The sequence below is a fragment of the Staurois parvus genome, unplaced genomic scaffold, assembly GCF_062004578.1.
Source record: "Staurois parvus isolate SC_StPar_1 unplaced genomic scaffold, SC_StPar_1.0 ptg000282l, whole genome shotgun sequence".
NCBI lineage: Eukaryota > Metazoa > Chordata > Amphibia > Anura > Ranidae > Staurois > Staurois parvus.
This window is the reverse complement of record NW_028318078.1, coordinates 8514674-8533071: the sequence shown is the minus strand read 5'-3', so window position 1 is coordinate 8533071 and position 18398 is coordinate 8514674. Positions and strand designations below refer to the sequence as shown.

Here is an 18398-nt window from a genome sequence, read left to right as displayed (position 1 = left end):
AGATGGAAGCCCTGTCTCCGGTGAAAAGAAGGATCATCAATCACTTACTGTAAGAACTCACAATTTTGTGACCCAAAGCAGCATGGCTTTATTGATAATGGATCATGTCAGTCTAGACTGACTGATTTTTTTTACCATGTCACCAATGTTTTGGACCAGGATGGTGCTGTGGAGATAACTTATCTCGATTTCAGCAAAGCATTTGATACAGTTCCACATAATGAGGTAATAAAAAAGTTGTACAAGCTAGGACTTAACCCATAGGCAGTTCGGTGGATATGCAGTTGACTAAAGAGTGTGGTTGTAAATGGGGTTCATTCAGAAAAGAGACCAGTCACAAGGCTCTGTACTGGGTGTTGTTCTATTCAATCTATCTTTAAGTGATGTGACTAAAGGTTTGTTGGGTAAGGCAGTGTTTCTCAACCTTTTTCCAGTCGGGGCACCCTTCAAAAGTATTTTCAGTCATGAGGCACCCATGTCCAAGGCTTGGTTCACGTTACCGTGTGTCGCGGAATGCGCGCAAAATCACACTCATTCCTGACACGCAGACAAATGTTCTGCTCTTTAGGGGTACCCCATACATTGGCAAACGCGGGGTGCTTTTGGTGTGGTGCAATTTTAAAACTAACGTCAGGGACAACTTTCCCTGCATTTCTGTGGGTAAGCAGTACATTGAAATGAATGGGCTGCACTACACACAGCCACACAGATGTGAACCAAGGGCCTGTTCAGTTGTGAGGTTGGAGGTCGGTAAAACCACACAATTGAGCTGATTTTACCACCCCCAACTGCTCCCCCTTTAGCTGCAGAAACAGCAGCTGGGGGTATACACATGCTGTGGCTGCAGATGCAAGTATACCTCCAGGTGAATGTGGTTGAGCTACAACCACCCCGCAACTGTGTGTGTATTGCACGCAGTTGTGGTGTGGTGATCGATGCTGCTTTTTACAGGATTAAACAAGGTGGTGAGGAGGCAACATATTGCCTCTTTACCACCTGTCAAATGCCTCAGAAAAGCGATCTGATCATGGATTGCTTTTCAGAGGAGCAGCAGTCCTTGCTGCTATTACGTCCTAAAAAGCAGTTCTGATAGGACAGGAATAGGGGGTTGAAATTAAAAGTAAAATACATATACACACACATAAAAACAAACGCATACATACAAACACATGTACACACACACACACACACACGCGTACATATACACACCCGTACACACACACATGTACACATACACATATAAAAACAAACACACACATACAAACACATGTACACATACAGACACACACACACACGTACGTATACACACACACACATGTACGCATACACATGTACAGACACATACATGTAATGTAATATATATATATATATATATATATATATATATGTAATTTTGATCATGACAAATAGGGCTGATATCCTGGAAGTGTCTGTAACATAGAACATGATTTGGAATAGCTGTAAGATTGGTCAAAGCAGTGGAAACTGCAGTTCAATGTTTCCAAATGTAAAATAATGTACCTTGGGAAAAAGAATCTCTTGGTTAAGTAAATTATTGTGGGTATAGTGTTAGCCAGTTCTACAGAGGAAAAAGATTTAGGAACATTTATTTTTGATGATTGCAAAATGAGCAAACAGTGCGGCCAGCCAACGGGAAAAGTGAATAGAATTCTAGGATGCTGGACTACTAGAGGGATCATTAGAAGGAGGAAAGAGGTCCTAATTCCCTTGAATGGATCTTTAGTTAGACCTCATTTAAATGTTGTGTCCAGTTCTGGAGACCTCACTTACAAAAAGATATTGATAAGATAGAAAGAGTCCAGAGGCAGGCAACAAAAATGATAAAAAGGTCAGCAGGATAAAACATATCAGGAGAGACTTCAGGAACTTATTATGTATAGTCTAGAGGAAAGAAGGGAAACTGGAAACAGTATTGAAACCTTTAACCACTTCAATACCGGGCACTTTTACTCCCTTTCTGCCCAGGCCATTTTTCAGCTTTCAGTGCTCTCACACTTTGAATGACAATTACTCAGTCATACAACACTACTCAAACTAAATTTTTTATCATTTTTTTGAGACAGATAGAGCTTTCTTTCGTGGTATTTAATCATCACTTGGTTTTTAATTTTTCATTATTAGTGAAAAAATACCGAAAATTTTGAAAGAAAAAAGTGAAAATTTTGCAAACAAGTACTTTTTCTTCATTAATTAAGGCCAAAATTTATACAGCTACATTTCTTTGGTAAAATTAACCCAAATCAGTGTATATGATTTAGTCTGTGTGAAAGTTATAGTGTCTACAAGCTATGGTGCATATCTTGAAGGTTAATCAATCCTGATGTACTGACTGCTATCTAATTTCTTGAGGTCCTAAAATGCCAGGACCAGGGGCGGACTGACAACTCATGGGGCCCCCGGGAAACAGGGGATCAAAATGTTTTTTCTTTTTCTTAGTTTTTGTTATAAAATTTTGTAAATAAGTGATTTTTCTCCTTCACTAATGTGCGCTAATGAGGCTGTAGTGATGGGCACTGATAGGCTGCACTGATGGACACTGATAGGTGGCACTGATGGGCACTGATGAGGAGGCACTGGTAGGTGGCACTGATGGGCATTGACAAGCATCACTGATGAGCACTGAAAGGCAGCACTGACACATGGCACTGATATATGGCGACGCTGATAGGCGGCACTGACTGGCACTGATAGGCGGCACTGACTGGCACTGATAGGCGGCACTGACTGGCAGCACTGATAGGTAGCACTGATTGGCATTGATAGGTGGCACTGACTGGCACTGATGGGTGACACTGAAAGGCAGCTCAGATGGGCACTGTGATATATGGCATTGATGTGTACTGGTAGGCACTGATATGTGGCATTGATGTGGCACTGATGGGCACTGGCACAAGGCACTGGTGAGCACTGACAAAAGGCACTGATGGACACTGACAGGTGGCACTGCTGTGGCTACACTGATCATCAGGGCACACTGATCATCAGTGTCCTGATGATCAGTGTACATGTCCCCTCCGTGGAAAGCCGATTACCGGCTCTTCTCTCCTCTCGAGCTGTCAGGACAGAAATGCTGATAACCGGCATTTCCCTGTTTACATGTGATCAACTGTGGACACAGCTGATCACATGACCGAGCCGACATCTTCAGCTCTTTTCGTGGATCGGTGATCCGCTGTGTCTGAAGGACACAGCGCACCACCGATCACCGCGCTGCACGCTCACTGAGCCTCGCATGCGCGGTGAGAATGGGAGGATGTCATATGACATCCTCCCAGAACGAGAGAACCACCTTGCATCCGTCATATTACTATATAGTGGGCGGGAGGTGGTTAAGGTAGGCTCAGTAGGGCAGTTCATACATTAGTTATATTTTTGATTCAACCAGCAGGTTGAACAAAAAAAAAATTATCTGACCCTGATGGACACCGGACCTTGATTTCTCTGCTCAGCATGTGCTTGTACTGAGGACAAAAATGCATCTGTGTGCAAGGGTAATTTACTCGCTCAGCAGATGTGCCTCTGCTGGGAATTAAGAGAGACCGACACTCCCCATTCCTGATGAGCACCCAATCGGTGCTCATCACACTGCAAGGTCTCTCCTCTCCTAGCTAATCCCCGGGTGCGGTGCTGGAGACAGGCAGGGAGGTGAGGAGGATATAAACAGTGCAACGTTAAAGATATTAAAAGTTTAGGTCACTATAAAACCTTTTTCATTTTTAACAGCCCCAGACATTCCTAAAACCAGCTCTGCCTAATAGAAAACATCAACCCTTTGTATTTTTCATCCTGGCAAAGTCATTTAAAGGTTTAAAGGGACATACATCCATTGAAAACCCCTAGTGATAAAACTGTACCATTCAGTAGTATTATAACAAATAAGACCTTATTTAAATACGGTTTTGATCACGGCAAGTAGATTGTCATGAGGGACAAGTAGATTTGGACCCCGATTTAGTCCTTGGACAAGTAGTTTTTTAAATAATTTCCACACCCCTGTATGAGCCATAAAAGTTTTATGAACATGTCATTTTGTTCCACAAATGTTTGAAAAATGTAGAAAGAAAATGAAAAAGTATTTTTTTTGCACAAAAACCTAAAGGTGAGGAGGGTAGGTGACAGTCTGATGGAGTGGGGTAGGGAGTTCCAGAGGATGGGGGAAGCCCTGGTGAAGTCCTGGAGACGGGCATGGGAGGAGGAGACCAGGGAACTGGAGAGTAGGAGTTCTTGTGAGGAGTGGAGAGTGCGTTTTGGGTGGTAGATGGATATCAGGTCGGTGATGTAGTTTGGGGCAGTGTTATGAACAGCTTTGTACGTCAATGTTAGTATTTTGAATTTTATGCATTGGGCAATCGGAAGCCAGTGGAGGGATTGGCAGAGGGGGGTGGCGGATACGGAGTGGTTGGTAAGGTGGATGAGTCTGGCCGCAGAATTCAGGATAGACTGAAGCGGGGATAGCCTGTGTTGGGGTAGGCCGGCAAGGAGGGAGTTACAGTAGTCAAGTCGTGATATGATAAGGGAGTGAATGAGTTGCTTTGTAATTTCTGGAGTTAGGAACGTGTGTATTTTGGAGATGTTGCGGAGGTGGAGTCTGCATGAATTTGTCAGCGATTGGATCTGGGGCTGGAAAGACAGATTGGAGTCTAGAATGACAGCAACATAGAATAACATAGAAGAAAAAAAACACACAAAACAGCAGATGGTTGCAGAATACAGAGAAAGAGAGAGAGAAAGGATGGAAGATCATAATTAGAGATGAGCGAATTATTCAAAAATTCGATTCGGCTGATTCGCCGAATTTGAGGAAGAAATTCGATTCGATGCGAATTTATTCGCTGCGAATTTAATTTATAAAAAGGGTTTCTAGGCTTCAGAGAGCCTTTATATTAGTGCAGAACACTGTACCTTTAATTTAAATGCCCTTGGAGATGAGGAAGGAGAAGGAGAAGGAGAAGGATGAGAAGAAGGAGAAGGATGAGAAGAAGGAGAAGGATGAGAAGAAGGAGAAGGAGAAGGAGAAGGAGAAGGATGAGAAGCAGGAGAAGGATGAGAAGAAGGAGAAGGAGAAGGATGAGAAGAAGGAGAAGGAGAAGGATGAGAAGAAGGATGAGAAGAAGGAGAAGGAGAAGGATGAGAAGAAGGAGAAGGATGAGAAGAAGGAGAAGGAGAAGGATGAGAAGAAGGAGAAGGATGAGAAGAAGGAGAAGGATGAGAAGAAGGATGAGAAGAAGGAGAAGGATGAGAAGAAGGATGAGAAGAAGGAGAAGGATGAGAAGAAGAAGGATGAGAAGAAGAAGAAGGATGAGAAGAAGGAGAAGGATGAGAAGAAGAAGAAGGATGAGAAGAAGAAGAAGGATGAGAAGAAGAAGAAGGATGAGAAGAAGGAGAAGGATGAGAAGAAGAAGAAGGATGAGAAGAAGAAGAAGGATGAGAAGAAGGAGAAGGATGAGAAGAAGAAGAAGGATGAGAAGAAGAAGAAGGATGAGAAGAAGGAGAATTCCAAGCCGGCAAAAAGTGTATCTGCAGAGCTCTGCTATTTCTTAGCGGAGCTCTGCAGATACACTTAGCGGAGCTCTGCAGATACACTTTTTGCCGGCTTGGAATTCTTCTTATTTTCATCCTACTTCTTCTTCTTCTTCTTCTTCATCCTCATCCTCATCCTCTTCTTCTTCTTCTGAGGATGAGGATGAAGAAGAAGAAGAAGAAGTAGGATGAAAATAAGAAGAATTCCAAGCCGGCAAAAAGTGTATCTGCAGAGCTCCGCTAAGTGTATCTGCAGAGCTCCGCTATTTCTGACAGTTCTCTGACATTCACTCCATACAGCGGTTGAAACATTGTATCTATTTGTTTCCATAAATGGAAACAAATAGATACAATGTTTCAACCGCTGTAAATGTGAATGTCAGAGAACTGTCAGAAATAGAGGAGCTCTGCAGATACACTTTTTGCCGGCTTGGAATTCTTCTTATTTTCATCCTACTTCTTCTTCTTCTTCATCCTCATCCTCATCCTCAGAAGAAGAAGAAGAATGAAAAGAAGAAGAAGAAGAAGAATGAAAAGAAGAATGAAAAGAAGAAGAAGAAGAATGAAAAGAAGAAGAAGAAGAATGAAAAGAAGAATGAAAAGAAGAATGAGAAGAATGAAAAGATTCTTCTTCTTCTTCTTTTCATTCTTCTTTTCATTCTTCTTCTTCTTTTCATTCTTCTTCTTCTTTTCATTCTTCTTTTCATTCTTCTCATTCTTCTTTTCATTCTTCTCATTCTTCTTCTCAACCTTCTTTTCATTCTTCTTCTCATTCTTCTTTTCATTCTTCTTCTTCTTTTCATTCTTCTTTTCATTCTTCTCATTCTTCTTTTCATTCTTCTTCTCATTCTTCTTTTCATTCTTCTTCTTCTTTTCATTCTTCTTTTCATTCTTCTTCTCATTCTTCTTTTCATGAAGAAGAAAAGAAGAATGAGAAGAATGAAAAGAAGAATGAAAAGAAGAAGAAGAAGAATGAAAAGAAGAATGAAAAGAAGAATGAGAAGAATGAAAAGAAGAATGAGAAGAATGAAAAGAATAATGAAAAGAAGAAGAATGAAAAGAAGAAGAAGAATGAAAAGAAGAATGAAAAGAAGAAGAAGAAGAATGAAAAGAAGAAGAAGAAGAATGAAAAGAAGAATGAAAAGAAGAAGAAGAATGAAAAGAAGAAGAAGAGGAATGAAAAGAAGAATGAAAAGAAGAAGAAGAATGAAAAGAAGAAGAAGAAGAATGAAAAGAAGAATGAGAAGAATGAAAAGATTCTTCTTCTTCTTTTCATTCTTCTTCTTTTCATTCTTCTTTTCATTCTTCTCATTCTTCTTTTCATTCTTCTTTTCATTCTTCTTCTCATTCTTCTTTTCATTCTTCTTCTTCTTTTCATTCTTCTTCTCATTCTTCTTTTCATGAAGAAGAAAAGAAGAATGAGAAGAATGAAAAGAAGAATGAAAAGAAGAAGAATGAAAAGAAGAATGAGAAGAAGAATGAAAAGAAGAATGAGAAGAATGAAAAGAAGAATGAAAAGAAGAAGAAGAAGAATGAAAAGAAGAAGAAGAATGAAAAGAAGAATGAAAAGAAGAAGAAGAATGAAAAGAAGAAGAAGAAGAATGAAAAGAAGAATGAAAAGAAGAAGAAGAATGAAAAGAAGAAGAAGAAGAAGAATGAAAAGAAGAAGAAGAAGAATGAAAAGAAGAATGAGAAGAATGAAAAGAAGAATGAAAAGAAGAAGAAGAAGAATGAAAAGAAGAATGAAAAGAAGAAGAATGAAAAGAAGAATGAAAAGAAGAAGAAGAATGAAAAGAAGAAGAAGAAGAATGAAAAGAAGAATGAAAAGAAGAATGAGAAGAATGATAAGATTCTTCTTCTTCTTCTTTTCATTCTTCTTTTCATTCTTCTTTTTCTTTTCATTCTTCTTCTTCTTCTTTTCATTCTTCTTTGCATTCTTCTCATTCTTCTTTTCATTCTTCTCATTCTTCTTCTCATTCTTCTTTTCATTCTTCTTCTCATTCTTCTTTTCATTCTTCTTCTTCTTTTCATTCTTCTTTTCATTCTTCTCATTCTTCTTTTCATTCTTCTTTTCATTCTTCTTCTCATTCTTCTTTTCATTCTTCTTCTTATTTTAATTCTTCTTTTCATTCTTCTCATTCTTCTTTTCATTCTTCTTTTCATTCTTCTTCTCATTCTTCTTTTCATTCTTCTTCTTTTCATTCTTCTTTTCATTCTTCTTCTTCTTCTTTTCATTCTTCTTCTTCTTCTTTTCATTTTTCTTTTCATTCTTCTTTTCAGTCTTCTCATTCTTCTTCTCATTCTTCTTTTCATTCTTCTTCTCATTCTTCTTTTCATTCTTCTTCTTCTTTTCATTCTTCTCATTCTTCTTTTCATTCTTCTTCTCATTCTTCTTTTCATGAAGAAGAAAAGAAGAATGAGAAGAATGAAAAGAAGAATGAAAAGAAGAAGAAGAATGAAAAGAAGAATGAGAAGAAGAATGAAAAGAAGAATGAAAAGAAGAATGAGAAGAATGAAAAGAAGAATGAAAAGAAGAAGTATTCCAGTACAGCAAAAAGTGTATCTGCAGAGAGCTCCGCTATTTCTGACAGTTCTCTGACAGTTCCTTCACATTTACAGCGGTTGAAACATTGTATCTATTTCCGAATAAAAACATCTGTATCCTAAATGGAAACAAATAGATACAATGTTTCAACCGCTGTACATGTGAAGGAACTGTCAGAGAACTGTCAGAAATAGCGGAGCTCTCTGCAGGGACACTTTTGCCGGCTGATCGGGAAAAATCCGATTCGCGCACCCGAAGTATGCTAATATTCGGATTCGCCGCGAATCGAATTTTTCCTGAAATTCGAAACGAATTCCACTTCGCCTGGTTCGATTCGCTCATCTCTAATCATAATAAACAATATGGAGGGATTTAAATCATAAAAATCACAAAAATGATGGAAAAAAATTAATGAAATCCTTTCTGTCTGTGTATGAATGGAAATCAGTATAGAGAAGAAAAGTGAAATAGGAAAATGAAGGGAAGGGGAATTATATCTATTTTCAGTATGTGTATATAAAGATTTTTTCATATGCAGTAGTTACCGTATATCTATGAATAAATAAATAATGGTTAGTGAATAGATATTTTGTATCCAGATATAAATTGATACATATTGTACATGTACATATAAGGTGGGATGTGGTGGAATATCTGAAGAAAGTGGAGAAAAAAAAGGAGTTGGTTAGGTCCAGTTACATAGTGCATTGTATTATTTGTACGTGCCACTATGCAGATGCATATGTACAGATGAAGACTCTATAAATAGTTAGAAAATATAAAATGTAATTTTTAAAAATCAAAACCACAATAAGAGAGAAGGATATTAAAACCACAAAGGAGAAAGGGATATTTTAGATTATAGTATTAGTTTTAATTTCTTCATTGAATCCTGATGGGACTAGGGTATTCAACGAGAATATCCAATAGGTTTCTTGTTCGTATAGTTTTTTTAACCTTTCTGCCTTGATAAAATTGCTCGGAATGCGATCTATTATCCACACTTTAAAGTGATTCTAAAGGCTTATTTTTTTTTTAAAGAAAAAAAATAACATACACATCATAAATACTTGCTCTCTGCAGTGGTTTTGCAGAGAGCAACCCAGATCCTCCTCTTCTCGGGTCCCTCGCTGACTCTCCTTGCCCCTCCCTTCTGTCAGGTGCCCTCACAGCAAGCACACGGAGCCATGGCTTGGCCCCGCCCCTCTCTCTTCTCATTGGCTCACTGGCTTCTGTCTCAGCCAATGAGAAGTTTTTTTACCTTCATGTAAAGAATGGATGAAGGTAAAAGATCTTGAGCCTTTGCAACCTTCATGTAAAGAATGCATGAAGGTAAAAAATCTTGAGCCTTTGCAACCACTTTAAGGCCTGTAGTGGATTTATTGTGAGTAGTATTAAAATGTCTGGGTACACTATACTTACCACCTGCTTGTTCAATGGCATGTCTGTGTTCTCCAAATCGCATCCTAAGGGTGCGGATGGTTCTCCCTGTATAGAGTAGGCCACATGGTCAAGTGAGAGCATAAATTACAAAGTCAGTAGAGCAGGTGTGAAATTGGGAAATGGGATATGTTTTGCCATTAGCTGTAAAGGACTTGAGCCCATACTGTACAAATGGACAAGTTAAACATTTTTTCCTATAACAATGATACATGCCTATGAGATTGGAAAATAAATAACCCGATGTTCTAGGGATGGACTCTGTTTAAGTTTACTGGGGGGGCTGTCTGACCCTTAATGTTTTTAGCTCAACATTAAGTGAATCTGGGTTGAGAAGGTAGTATCTGTTTGAGTTTGGGGTCTTGGAGCAAGATACATTAGTGTTTTGTAATGGCCTTTTCCATTCTTTTAAACTGAGAGTGGAATTGAGTAATAAACCGGATAGAATTTTCGCTATCCTGAGAGAATATACAGTATGCTTTTATCTTTCCAATAAATGTAAGTGCAATTCTTAATTCATATTTTCCCTGGATTCTTAACATACTACGCTTAGGTGGTGGCGCTGCCTGTGTTTGCTACAGACGAGTGTAATCCAGTTCTCTCCCAGGGAGCTGCAGCCATGCAAAAGTGGAATTTTTAGGACTATACTTTTTACTGACTATTTAAAGGACTCTGTAAATAGTCTGTACCATCCATACTGCCTCTCCCCTTTTTTAGCACCTTAGTCTACTTAGTGCCATAAAACTGTTTTTAATGCATCAGGCTTCTTCCCACCCAATCTCTTTAAAGCCTCTAGACTAATAGACCCTGATCTGGGAATTACAAAACCCAGAGAAACCAAAAACTGGTTTTCTCTACTCAAGACACTACCTCACATATGTGAGACCCCTGTGTTATCCCACTACTACAGTAAGGGGCATATTTGCTGCACTGCAAACAAGGCGTTTGCCTTGAGCTGCATTTTTCAGGGGGACGGAGCCACTCCCCTGAAGAAGGGAAACTGATTGTCCTGCACTGGTTCCTGTGAGGTGATCACACTAAAGAGGCTCTGAGGGGCACTGGGGCTGCGTGGACGGTGGAAGAGCAGAGTGAGGGGAGTTGGGGGAGTGGCCGTGAGACTCCAGGAAGGGTGCTGGGATTCCAGTGAGCTATGATGGTGAGTCTCTCTCCTTCTCTCCAAAGGTGGGGAGCAGCAGATTCTTTGTATTGCCTAGGGCAGAAAAAAAACATAAATACACTACTGACTACTCCAGCAGGGCAAAAGATCAGTCTGAGCGGCAGGCAAAAAACATGGTTGATTAACAGGCCGAGGTCAGTGCAGGTGGAAGGCAGAAATGTGGTTGATGAACAATCCAGACGGCAGGCAGAAGCATTGACCATAAACAGGCCAGGGTCAGTTCAGATGGAAGGTAGAAACATGGTTTTGAAACAATCCAGATGACAGGCAGAGGCACGTCTGCTGACACAGTCGGAGCAAATGCTTTCTGGTTGAGATCCTTGCTGGTAAATTAAGGCAGTGATGACATATTCTATAAATTTGAGGGAAGTGGTAGGTCTTTCCATTTAGTTTTGATAGGTGATATATTTTATAAAAATGGCCAAATGGAAAAGGTAAATTGCAACTTTTTCATACCTGAAGAGGGACTTTCTTGTTGATAAATAGGGCTGTAGTATCTGATCATTTAAATCCACCCCCCCCATGAATCCGTTATAATCGTGGTTACATTTGTTGGTTATGTGTTAGAGAAGACACTAGTAGCTTGTGATGAGGCAGAACTTGGTTTACTTGTGTGGCTTAAGTTGCAAACATACAAAACATTTCAGCAAACTGTAACAGCAGACATCTTGGTTTATGAAGAGAGAGAGAAAAGAAAAGGAACCAACAAGTTTTACAGATATGCACAACTGGTAACCTTAGTGTACAGTGCCATCTACTGGTCAAGTAATATTAACACACAATACTGTATATAGTACATGCTGTTGCATCCCCAACACCCCTTCTCAATGGCATGTGCATAATTATATGACATTTAGTCTCTTTTGTAGAAAACAATGACGTTCCCTTGGCAAAGGTTTGGTGAGTGCATCTGCAGTCATCTCCTCTGATGGGCAGTACTGGATGTCGATAACCCCTTGTTCTTGCATGTCTCTGAGCAGATGATATCTTACATCAATGTGCTTGGTTCTTGGGTTAATCTTCTCAGAGTGTGTAAGCTTTATGCATCCCTGATTGTCTTCAAAGATGGGAGTGGGTTGTGACATATTCAGTCCCATGTCTAGTAGAAGCTGACGAATCGAAATGGCTTCTTGACATGCATGTGCTGCTGCTATGTATTCTGCTTCAGTTGAATAGAGTGCAACAGTCACTTGTTTCTGACTAGACCAGCTTATGGTTCCTTGTCCATACTGGAAGATGTAACCATTTGCGGTCAGTGGTGTCTCCAGCCCAATCGGCGTCCACATATCCAATCAGTTTTGGGTTTGACGATGCTGGAAGTCGCAGCTTCATCCGATTTGTTCCCTTTAGGTACTGCATTACCCTCTTTACTGCATTCCAGTCGCGTTGACACGGTGTTGCGACTTTCCTGCAAAGTATTCCCACTGCTACGGCGATGTCTGGTCTTGTCACGGTGGCGATGTATAGCAATTTTCCGATTGCCCTGTGGTAATAATCATTGTTAGGTAACACGTTTTCTGTTCCATTGTTTTTTGGATAATCTGGTTCCATTGGTGTTTTCGCTTCCTTTGCATCTTGCATGTGAAACTGTTCTAAAATTTCATTTTATTCTGACTTTGGTTAAGAAGATAGCTTCCATCCTCTTTCCGCTCTATTTGAATTCCTAGGTAGTGAGTAATGTTCCCCAACTCTTTAATTTCAAAATTTTGTTTCAGTTTGTGAACTATTTGGTCATAGTCCCCTTCTTGTTCAAAACACGTCAAGATGTTATCGACGTATATTAGGATCTATGTCCATTTGTTCTCTTGATTCTTTGAATACAGACATGGATCTGCTTTACTTTTTGAGAACCCTTCTTTTTTGAGTATTTCGTTCACTTTTTCATTCCATGCTCTCGCCGCTTGCTTGAGCCCATAGATGCTCTTTTGCAGTTTGCATACAAGGTTCTTTTCTTTCTCAAATCCTGGTGGCTGTTCCATGTACAGATCCTCCTTGATGTCTCCATACAAAAAGGCAGTTTTGACGTCTAGGTGCTTTACTTGCATTCCCTTTCCGGCAGCAATACTAAGGAGTGTCCTTATGGTGGAATGTTTCACAACTGGAGCAAATGTCTCATCGTAATCTTCTCCAAATTTCTGGGAGTATCCCTTGGCAACTAATCTTGCTTTGTATCTATAGATGTTTCCTTCTGTATCATATTTCACTTTAATAGTCCATTTGCTTCCGATGGTTTTGTGACCAGGAAGGAGTTCTGTTAGGGACCAAGTTTTATTTTCTTGAAGTGATTTTATTTCTTCTTCAGCTGCTTTTCTCCACTGATCGGCTTCCCTTCTCGGCAAAGTTTCTATGTCTTCCCAGGATGTTGGCTTCTGTGTTTGATGTGTTTTAGCAGCGTACGATAACCTGCGGGGTGGTATCCCTTTTGTCATTCGAGAGGATCTTCTGATTTCTTGTTGTTCAGTGGGTTCTATTGGCTCGTTGATTGTAAGTTTCACTTCTTGTTCTGGCTCTTGTCCTGCTTTGCATGGGTCAGTGTCTCTTGTCGATTCAGCACGTAAATCCTCTCCACATTTTTCAAGAATTGTATTATCTGGTGCTTCACTTTCATCAAAATAAACACTGCAGCTTACTGTGACCTTGTTGGTCTTTGGACAAAGGATTCTATATCCCTTACCAGAATGCCTTCTATGGCTTTGTTCTCCAACTTGGAGCGTTTCTGACTTGGAATGTGGGCATATGCTTTACAGCCAAACACTCTGATGTGTCCTACGTTAGGTTTTGATCCATTCCACATTTCATATGGTGTACTCTCAATAGCTTTTGATGGGAGCCTGTTTTGTAGGTATGTTGCAGTCATTATTGCTTCTCCCCAGTATTTGTTAGGTAAGGCAGCGTCCGAAATCATACATCTGGTCATTTCTACGAGAGTGCGATTCTTTCTTTCTGCTACGCCGTTTTGCTCAGGAGTGTATGGTACAGTTGTTTGGTGTATAATACCTTGTTTCTTTAGGTATGATTCCATCTCTTTATTCATATATTCCCCTCCATTGTCAGTGCGTATTATTCCAGGTTTCCTTTGAAACTTGTTGCTTTTCACAGCTACAAACTCTTGAAGTTTTTCTAATGTCTCACTTTTGTGCTTCATTAGATACGATATTGTGTACCTGGAATAATCGTCAATGAAAGTCAGTAAATATCTGTTCCCGCCAGGTGTGATGGTTTTCAGTGGTCCGCACACATCACTTTGTATCAGTTCCATGGGTTTAATGGTTTTACTCTGACTGGTCTGTGGAAGAGAGGTTCGGGTGGCCTTTGCTTTGATGCAACACGTGCACTTGCTGAGTGTGTAGCAAGGCAATATTTTCATGTCTTCTGATAGACCTCTCTTTGCAAAGTCCTTTATAGCTTCTGGGTTTCGATGCCCCAATCTTCTATGCCACATGTGGATGCACTTGTCATGTGGGTTATGAGTTGCCGCATTAGCCTTCTCACTTTCAGTGACGATTTTGTACAGATGTTCACTTAACCTTCCTCTTGCTAGAATTTGCTTTCCATTTTGAATTGTACATTCATTACCTCTGAACTGGACAGTGAGTCCATTGCTGGCAAGGGTTTTAACTGATAGGAGGCTTCCTTCTAGGCTTGGAACATATAGAACATTCTTTACAAGTATGCTCTGCTTGCCCCCTGATGGCGTTTTGCAGTTCAGAAATCCCAGACCATTACCTTCCGCTGTAATACTTTTCCCATTTGCTAGGAAGACTTTATCTTTTACACTAAAATCAATTTCGCTTGTCATGTGACTTGTTGCCCCTGAATCAATGTACCATCCGTGTGAGGTACTATTCTGAATCACTTTGAAAGTACCATTCCATGATGCACTTTCATTTTCTTTCATGACCGCTTTAGCTCTTTCTCTTGTGGGTAGCTCCCGCTTTCGCTGCTCAGCTTTCCAGATTGAACAGTTCTTTTTCAGGTGACCGGCCTTTTTGCAGCAAAAACATACCCTGGTTTTTTTGCTTTGTCTTATGCCTTCATGCCCCTTCAGAGCTGCCTCTGGTCTCTCGTTCTCTTCACTATGCAAATTTTCCTTTCTTCTGCTGTATTCATCAATTAATTTTCCCTTAACATATTCTAGCGTCAGTTCAGTTTCCGGTCTAGTTTCTAGAGCATTTATAAGGGCACTGTATGATTCTGGAAGGCTGCATAGCAGTAGTGCTACTACATGACTGTCTTTCATTTCTTCACCTATTGCACCCAGCTGGTCCACAATTTCTAGCATAGCATTTACATGTTCACCCATTTCCTGCCCTTTTTCCAGCCTCATCTTATACAGTTTGTGCAGCAGATATAGTTTACTGTTTAGGTTTGCACGTTCATGCAGTTTTTGCAATGCAGTCCACATACCTTTAGCTGTGTTTTCTTTCCTTATATGAATGAGTTGATCGTCCTCCACTAACAGGCTTATGACTGCTTTTGCTTGCCTGTTTTTTCTGTCCCATTCTTCCGGGTTGTCATTGGGTCTGTGTGTATCTAGTACAGGGGTGGGCAAACTTTTTGACTTGAGGGCCGCAATGGGTTCATATATTGGACCCGGGGGCCGGACCAAGAGTAGATAAATGATGTGTATGTGTGAATTAATATAAATTAAATTAAAATTTGTAACATTAAATGTTTAGATTACTTTAAGGTAGAAAAGCATAAAAAGAGTTATTTTACAAAACTTTTATGCAATGTATTTCTTTCATAAAATAGTGCCTTAAATTTTAGTGGGAACAGTGTTGTTGGTCTCCCTTTTTTGTTAAGGCATCAAAGTCAGGAGTTAGTTTTGTTGTTGCAATTCGCAGAATAGATCCCCCATAGTAAGCATAGTAATTAATCCCCCATATAGTAATTCATCCCCCATAGTAATTCATCCCCCATATAGTAATTCATCCCCCATATAGTAATTCATCCCCCCTATAGTAATTCATTCCCCATATTAATTCATCCCCCATATTAATTCATCCCTCATATAGTACTTCATCCCCCATAGTACTATTCCCCCCCAGGTAGTAAGCCAAGTCCCCCCTGTGTCAATTTACTTACCTTTGCTCCGCGCGTTCCTCTCGCCGTGTTCCCGCGCCGTTCCGGTCTTCAGGGCGGACTGTGAGAGGAGCCTAGCTCCCCTCACGTTCGTCACGCTGCCCCGCCTACACACATCCTGACAGCCAATGTTTGCCTGCCCTGGCTGTTTTTTTTTTTTATCACGCTCCGCGGGCCGGATTAAAAGGGCCGCTGGCCGTAGTTTGCCCATTGCTGATCTAGTACCTGCCACAAGTCATCTTTGGATAACAGCATTTCAAGCTTAAACTTCCATAGCTGGTAGTTGGTATTGTTGAGCTTTGCTATTGTAAACTTCATATCTGAAGCACTTGCCATCTTTCAGTGAATTGGATACAGCTCTTGTTTCCTCACACAGGATTTGGTAGGATTGTAAATGCAGCACTTACTTGCTTGTAGTTTTCCTTTTTCCAGTGTCTGGAGCTGGGCCCATAACCTGTTGGTTATGCGTTAGAGAAGACACTAATAGCTTGTGATGATGCAGAACTTGGTTTACTTGTGTGGCTCAAGTTGCAAACATACAAAACATTTCAGCAAACTGTAACAGCAGACATCTTGGTTTATGAAGAGAGAGAGAAAAGAAAAAGAACCAACAAGTTTTACAGATATGCACAACTGGTAACCTTAGTGTACAGTGCCATCTACTGGTCCAGTGATATTAACACTCAATACTGTATATAGTACATGCTGTTGCATCCCCAACAACACTTAAGCTTTTGGATGGGTCTTCCGTGAATTTCCACTGAGGTGTCATTGTGGATGGTAGACAGGACATACACATCTCTCTTATCCCTCCAGTTCACGGCCAACACTTCCTTTTTCCTCAGACATGCTGATTCCCCCCTTTGTAGCCTTATGGTCACAAGTTTTTGTGGGAAGTCCTTCCTGTTTGTTTGGGTGGTACCGCAGGCCAGAGTTTTTTCATGGTATAGGTAGCAAAAAAGGGGTAGACTTGTGTAAAAATGATCTAGGTAGATGTGAAACCCCTTTTGAAGTAGTGGAAAAGCCAGGTCCCAGACAATTTTTTCACTTGTCCTGATGTAGGTTGGGCACTCAGGGAGCTGGAGCTGGGAATCTTTTTCTTGGAACAAGCGGAAGGCATGAACATACTGTATCTCATGGCTCATTCACAGAGTTGTTGAGCTTTACTCAGGGGCGGACTGACCATTTGGAGACTCGGGCACTGGGTCAGTAGGGGGCCCCATGAGATGCCCTTGGTACCTTTTTCATAGGCTTTTTTGAGTTTGGGCAAGGACACAGGGGCCCCATGATCCCCTATTGCCCGGGGGCCCCATGAGTTATCAGTCCGCCCCTGGTTTTACTCCATACCTGACCCTTTTCCTGGGAATGTATCGCTTGATTCCCAGCCAGCCAGTAAATTGGACAAAGGATTCATCCACACAGATGTTTTGGTCAGGGGCATAAAGTTCAGCAAAACTCTTAGAAAAATAATTAATTAGTGGGTGGATTTTGTATAACAATAAAGAAAAATGCAGCACTAAATCAATGTAAATATACACAAATAGCTTAATGCATAATAGTGAAAAAAACAAAATAGAATGATGAAATAAGTCCAATATAGTACTTCCAGTGTCCAATAAACACTTCATAAAATACAGTTACAACATAAGAACAGTCTCAGTGTTCAGATTGTAGCATCCACCGTGTAATTTACAAACACCCTATAGTGTTGCCTCCACCTTTACGTAAAATGCAAACTCACCAAAGGGATTTGCTGTATAGAATTACAACAGCAATATGCATTTTTTGACAAAGTAATTCTCTCTCTTCCAGGATAGACTCCTCTGCTCAAACAGGGATTAGCATCTGTCCTCACTTCCAGCTCACCAGGGGTCAATAAACGCACTCACATCCTCAAGGACTCAGCAACAAAAAAAAAACTTCTCATAGTGCAGTAGTTTTAACAAAATCAGTATTAGTGCAGTAGTACAAATAAAAGATTAAAACCATAACAAAACAAATGCTGCTGAGTGGAACTTACACAGGAGGTCGCCAGTCCAGCATGGAGTGATGGCACAACCTCTAGCAGTACACCTCAACTGAAGCCATTTCACGTGATATAGCATTTTCAGGGGTTTAAAAATGCTTCTCTATAGTGGCCATCATTATGTAGCCTATCATCCTGTCGGAAGAACGTGACTCCTGGGTCCGGAGCCATTTTGTTATAGTCCAAAGGAACCTTGGAACGTCACTTCCAGTTCTGATGCCATTTTAATGTAGTCCAAAGGACTAAAACACACTAGCAGCCATTTTACTGTGGATTATCCTATATGGCTCCACTACAGTGTAAACCAGATGATTACTGTGTAAGAATTGGTATTCTATCATCTCAAACATAAAACCCAAAAAAAGGACAATAATTATGAAAATGTTACAAAGCTAATTAAGATATAAAACTATATCAAAATGCCAATTGCCCTGATAAACTACATATTACAACACATTTGAATGATGAAATAATATATGAATTTAAAAAAATATATAAAAATAAAAATATATCTCAAGAGAAACCTAAACAAGAAAGTCATATAGGAGAGAGAACAAAATCTTGCTAGAAAATACCTAAAAGGA

At 40.1% G+C, this 18398-nt stretch overlaps 1 protein-coding gene across 1 annotated transcript in view; it reads left to right on the top strand.

Annotated features, from left to right (window-relative positions):
- LOC149458639 (inter-alpha-trypsin inhibitor heavy chain H3-like) overlaps positions 1 to 18398 on the top strand; it is a 263380-nt gene that overhangs the window by 68215 nt on the left and 176767 nt on the right. The gene's annotated exons all lie outside the window — the stretch shown is intronic.